The sequence below is a fragment of the Nylanderia fulva genome, unplaced genomic scaffold (assembly GCF_048542155.1).
Source record: "Nylanderia fulva isolate GAGA-0341 unplaced genomic scaffold, ASM4854215v1 Scaffold97, whole genome shotgun sequence".
Taxonomy (NCBI): domain Eukaryota; kingdom Metazoa; phylum Arthropoda; class Insecta; order Hymenoptera; family Formicidae; genus Nylanderia; species Nylanderia fulva.
In genome coordinates, this window is record NW_028191101.1 from 419249 (window position 1) to 426125 (window position 6877).

The 6877-nt window shown below is 34.0% G+C and overlaps 2 pseudogenes across 1 annotated transcript; one reads left to right on the top strand and one right to left on the bottom strand.

Annotated features, from left to right (window-relative positions):
* The first annotated feature begins 2383 nt into the window (after positions 1–2383).
* LOC146719495 (elongator complex protein 3 pseudogene) lies at positions 2384–3017 on the top strand (annotated as a pseudogene). The gene is made up of 3 exons (XR_014926508.1): positions 2384–2587; positions 2680–2867; positions 2951–3017. The product of XR_014926508.1 is annotated as an elongator complex protein 3 pseudogene (transcript).
* A 900-nt stretch (positions 3018–3917) lies between these two features.
* On the bottom strand, positions 3918–5037 carry LOC114945093 (TBC1 domain family member 13 pseudogene; annotated as a pseudogene).
* Positions 5038–6877: the final 1840 nt, after the last annotated feature.

Genomic DNA, 6877 nt, shown 5'->3' on the forward strand with positions numbered 1-6877 from the left:
CACAGAATCTCAGTGTTCCGTCTTTCTTTTTGACCATAACAGCCGGCGAAACCCAAGGACTTTGAGATTCTTCTATGATTCCTTCTATTTTCATCTCTTCCATTATTTTATCAACCTCATCCCTCATCTGAAATGGAATCCTACGGGTACCTGTTTTATGGGGAGAGAGTCTTTTACATTTATGACATGTTCGATAATATTGCAATTCCCAGCAACAATATTACAGGAGAATAGATCTTGAAATTCATTTAGAAAATTTACAAAGGTTTCTTTCTGTTTTTTCTGCAAATGAATCGAGCTCTTTTCGAAAAGTTCTTTTAAAATAGACGGGATTCCTTTTGGAAAATTCTCTATTCTTGAACATTGAAAATCTTTATCGTCAAAAATGGATTTATTAAAAACTTTATCAAAAACGTTTTCCAAATTAATCATTTTAAGAAAATCCATTCCTAAAATACATTGATCATTAATTTCAGCAACTAATAACGGAATTTCAACCGAATAATTTCCGATTTCAATTTTTGTTTTTACTAAAAATTCAATTAAAAATTTTTCTCCCGTCGGATATTTTAAATTAATATCATTGACTCGAATCTTTTCAAGATCTTCTCCCACTAATCTGCTATTTAATATGAAAACATCAGAGCCTGTATCTATTTTAAAAAGACACTCCTTTTTATTTAATTTACCAAAATACGAATAAGAATCTTTCTTAGAAATCCTTCTAACACTACAATCAATGAGATCAACAAAATCGGACGTCGGGGCGTTTTCTGTAAGAGTTGAATTTTCCCCGAAAAATTCAACTACCTCTAGTTTTCCTTTGCCTCAGGACATTGAAAACGCAAATGTCCGATCTTCCCGCAAGACCAACATTCTTTCCCTTTGGCCGAAAAGTTGTTCGCTTGCGCTTTCCCTTTCGAGTCAAACCGTTCGCTTTTCTTTTTTTCGGAATCGGTTCGCGCGTCGCTCCTCTCTCCCTTTTGATGATTTTGACTTATTTTGCCGTAATTTCCTTTGTTACTAAAATTGTCTCTTTTTCTATCAAAACTATCCCCCTGAATTATTTTTATAGCCTTAGCTCTTTCTATAGCCAAATTTAAAGATGTAATTCCCTCCAGTTGAAGGGTTCTTTTGATAAACCCGTCTATTAATGCCGAGACAAATTGCGCGCATGCTATTTTATCGCGGACCGCATATGGACATTCGGGGTAAGCCAGACGCGACAGTCTCTCAAGTTCGGCTCCAAAGGAAGCGAAATCCTCTCCATATTTTTGTTTCCGTGTCGTAAAAAGATAGTAATAATTTTGCGTCAAGTTTCCGTCTTCAAAAAGCAACTCTAATTTTGATTTTAATTCCGCGAATGTTAATTCTTCAAAATTCTCAACATTTTCTAAAACGGACCGAGCTTTTCCCCTTAAATTTGCAGCGAGAGTAATCATTTTTGCTTTCTCATCCCAATTATTCGCAACGGCTATCAAAAGAAATTGGGAGAGGAACTCCCGCAGCGGAACCCTTCCATCGAATGTATCGGGCTTCAGTTTTAAGCCCGTTTTCGCACGAAAGTCACCGGTCGTCTCGCCCGCGTTTATCACGGCACTCGCGGCACTCGCGGTACTCGCGCAAGCTAAATTCAGTCGTGTATCCCCAGAAGCTCTTATATTAGAAGGACTTAGCTGGTTAGTTTGCTGCGAGGAGATCCTCAATTCGAGCTGGTGCAGCTGTTCGTCCTTCTCTCGGAGAAGAGTCTCAAAGCGAGCTTGCTGATGTTCTCGTTCGGCCCGCATTTCTCGTAGTTCTCGCAGTGCGGTCTGCAACGCATCCGTCTCGTCTATCTCCTTCATCGTTGTTCGGGAACGCGTCGCTTTCGGCGAATGTTGAGTCGTCATTTTGGCGTTCTCTCAGGAAGATGCGATTCTTTCGGTTTTGATCCCGGACGAGCCCCCAAAATGTTGCGTCCTCGGGACGTCTCTCGCTCAGTCACTCACACACAGTCACTCTCACTCGCGCGCGAAATAAAGACACTCGCATAATAGGGAAATGAACTTTAATATGAGGAACCAATACACGAAACCAATGAAATATAACAAATAGTGCATTCGTAATGCAAAGAAGCTTCGGTCTCGGAAAACGTCCGCACGATGCGACCGCTAGACCAAAACTGTCATGTCTCCCGAAAACAGAAGAAGACCCTTAGTTGTTTAACAACAACTCCCTTGACGACGATCTTCCGGAGGCGTAAAGAGTTGATCCCGCGAAAAGTATCACCCGATACAAAGATGTAGATCCAGGGGCGTAACACGGGGGCGCAACAGTATAAATAAAATGATAACGTAACATAATAAAAGTATTTAATAAATATCAAAAAGTTGCAAATATCATTATATAAATATATATTTATAAAAGAATATGTTTATGATATACTAAACATGTGATACTGCATATATGTAATTATATATTATATAAAAAAATATATCACATAATATACGAATACATCAGAATATTTAAAGTGTTCAAAGTGATGATAGCTCACATGATGTCAGATTTACCAAATGTTGACTTTGAACGAGATGTATATCAATTTATTGTAAGTAATGGTTCTCTAGCTTGTACATATTAATTAACTTAATTATTTCTTATTACTTCTATATATTGTTATATAAATATTATAATTTGTAGAAATCCTGCATTTCGATCAGATGGATTAAAAATGTATCCGACACTTGTCATACGTTGTTATTGAAAACTGGAAGATACAAAAGTTATGCACCAAGTGTATTGATCGATCTTATAGCTTGTATTCTGTCCTTAATACCACCGTGGACACGGGTTTATCGCGTACGTGATATACCTGTGCCATTAGTAAGGTAAATATAACAATATTAAATCATATGCATAATATATACATTTATGATAGATTATACATAATACATATATGTATATTTTTTAGTATATCATATGAAGATACTATGCAAGATATTCTAGTTGGTTTACTCAGATTAAAGAAATGTACTTGAAAGATTTATTTTGTAGACTATATAATGTATACATGTATCAATATGTAATTAATAATTATTAATAAATTTTATAATTTCTTGTATATCAGAATTAAAAGAAAAAACTTCTATAGTAAGAGAGCTTCATGTTTATGGCAGTGTAGTGCCTGTACTGTAAGTGCACGTGATCCTACTAAGTTTCAACATCAAAGTTTTGGCACTCTGTATATATAAATTACATTAATGTCTTTGTTGTAGATTTAGAATTCTAGAATATCCTGGTTATATAATAATAAAATATAAACTTGTTTATGATCTAATCTTTTTATTTTTTCAAAATTTGACATGTGGCACTAAAAATGCTGCTTTTTTGTAATCAATATTCGTTGAGCGTGTGCCATATATACAGTTGTGTTAACTATTTCATATAACATAAATGCCAAATTATATCTTTTATCAAGCTACCGGTAAGCTTTATATATACATGATTATGTTATATCTCAATTGATATTTTGATTGCACCTCTCCTCTAGATTAATATTATCATAATATCATAAACGCAGAATTAATAAAAAATGCACATACTTTATATATCGTAATTTTATTGTGCGCAAAGTTAGAATATAGGTAGATTAAGTAGTACGAGTCAACAATGTCTCTCTATATTCAGTCTTTTCGTCTCGCAATTATTCTGCCAATAGTACGAGTCAACAATGTTTCACTTAATTTAGTTATTTTGTCTCGGAATCATTCTTCCATTAACATAAAATCATAAATGCGAGTCAAAGCAATATACAAATTATATGCACTTTATATATCATTTATGATGATGTATAAATTTATGTGTATATCGCGGACAGCACAAAAAGAGGAGAGGCAAAGATCACAATATTCGACATACCGAAAAATCACTGCAGCTCATTTACGACTTAATCAAGAAAAATAATCATTACAAAAACTATAAAGTCTTGCCCGCCAAAGCAGCCGCTTTAGAGAGCACGATTTGAATGTCCATCGATGGAAAATTCTGTAGGAGTTTAACATTCGTAGCAAAATCGCCAACCAGCAACTGGTCCCTTAATAATAGAATCATGGCACAGCAGATATGTATAAGGAAACTGAATCTATTCTCATCAGCAAACAAGGAATCCCATATCCTTATAACATCCGGAAGAGGAAATTCTTGCGAAAGAAGAAGCGTCAACCATCTAAAGCTGTAATATTGCGGACACAATTCTTGTTGATGCAGACGCAGCCAAACGTCAGGATCATTAGCTTTAACTTGATTTGTCAATTTACTCATCATTGAATTAATTCCAAATTCAGCTTCATCCAACGTCTTTATAAAAAAATCACGTATTTCAGCCATTAGATTAGTAAAACAGAAGAAAGTGTCTGCTTCGGCGTGTGTTCTCCATGTTGGATCTGGATCATAAGCAAATGCGTGATATATAGGTCCGACTATTTCATTCATACCCTGCACGTAACCTTGACCAGGATTCAACCTTGGCGTATAAAAAGAGTATTCTCTCTAAAACTTCCCAATGCGCTTCACCGCCTTCAGCCAATGGCGCGTAATCAGTACAATATGTTGAACTCTATTATGTAAACGTTGCTGGTCATTAGCATTGACTATTTTCTGACATGGATAATCAGTGCCTTGTTGAAAAAATGATATGTCTGGACATAGTCGTCTAACATCTTTATCGATCTGGAGGAGAACTTCATTATCCTTAAAGTACATTTGCCATTTACTATCCGGATTTAAGTTGAGAGGATGATCATGTAACGTCACATCGACTCTTTCTTTGTCATCCGCATTAGATTCTCCCGGCATAACAATGAGATCTTCAATAAAAGTGTCATACAACTCTCTCTTGCGCTTGAGAGTCTCCAGCCAACTGGACCTCTTCGGTGGCAAATAATTCAGCAGTAGCTTCCAACACAGAGGCCTCAGACCACCAGGTTCGTCAGGTATACCATGGAAGCATATTTTACCAAGATTGACGGTGTTTATTTCGTCTGCGTTAAGAACATACATATATATATATATATATATATTGCATTGATATAAAATATAATTATATTAATATATTAATATTAGATTTATAATTGTAAAAACCATATATAATAATAAAAAACCACTCCTCAACGTTTAAAGTCGACCAGACTGGCGATAATTTATTATAAATAATTATTTGAAATACAACGTTTCGGCTGTCATTGCAGCCCTTTTCAAGTACATCTATAAAAAGTTCCATCAAAATAATTATAATTTAATACACTTATTCGCAACAATTAATTATACATTTAAAAACAAAAATGTGTTACATACCAAATTTAAAACAGTAAATCAACTTCTATGCAAACAACCGACAATGTTAACGCTTGTTTTGATGAACAATGCAAGACTGACAGAAGTAAGCACAAAATAAATAGATGTTAACTGTTCGCAAGAATCTTAGTCACTAAGCGTTAAGAAAATAGAGACGAAACTAAATGTGTCTTTCGCAATTTAAATCGTCATAATAAAGTCAAATAAATATAAATAAATAAATAGGTGGATATAAAAATAAAAATAAAAGTAAAAATAAAAACGACTTAAATAACGTCAAGAACCCGATCATAAATCCCACTAAAATTCTCCGTATCTTTCTGTAAATTAATACTTTTTCCTTGTTTTTTTATGTAAAACATTTCTGCAATTTCTCTTTTTCTTGTTTGTTACATAAATTATATTTATAGTTTTGTTACATAAATAATATTTCTATACTAAACGTCTTGTAATATTAGCATAATATTATTAAAATATTATTTATTTCATGTAGTTGTTTCAATAATGATATTGTTAAAAAGAATGTTAAAAATAAAAATATTGTTTACACCATGTACAACGTATAAAACCAATTCTATCATCAATATTGCACTGTGGTATATTCTTTTTCTTTAAAATAACAAATTTTTATTAAATAAACATTTATTGAATTATCAAAGCCGCGTTGATAGACTATCCTCTTATGTGCCAAATGCATTTAAATACATTTTGAAATCTTGGAAAAGAAAGTTGATTATGTATTTCTTTGTAGTTTTATTATATTGTTACGTGCATGTAACTTTATGTCATAATTAATTAAAATAACATTATCAGAAAAACATCGAACAAAATTTGTCCAAATTCTAAAATCGAAAACATCTAAAGGTTGGATGTTCGAAATCGAACGGATAAAGAAAGCTGAAAGGAAGGGCATTAATATATTACATTCAAATTCATGCAATATAAGCATGCAGCATGCACGTAACTAGCATTACGTATATAAACCTTAAATTGTAACAGGCAGATTTTAATATTATTTAAATCGCGCTCGGCCGCACAAGTATACATATACCTCGCGCCTGCGAAAAAAGAAGCGCTTGCGTTAACTTTCAATTTTAATCGTAAACACCGCGGTCGCGCGAGAGGAGAGAAAACCAAGTGCCAATAACAACAAAATATGACTTGCTAAAAGGTAAATAATTATCGTAAACGTACTTTCGCCCTTAACATCTCGATCGAACAAGGAAAAATGTTCGCGAAGGTTCTCGAAATACGGGCCTATATAAACCTCCTCTCTCGTGACCGCGGCGCTCTTTCCGATTGCTCGTCGCGAATAGAGTGTGCTTCTACTTTCCGAAAAAGATCGCTTGTCTTTTTCGGTTTTCTTGTCTAATTACCGTTGCTTGCGGAACAGTCAGTAATTTATTTTCGACCCGGCTTTTCTCTCGTTTATTGCCTTCAATTCTAATACATTCGACTCGGTTATCTTTTGGTAAATTCTGTGCGGTTAAACAAGTGTACTTTTTTTTGTTAATAGTTGAAATATATTTTTGTTAACGATACGTGT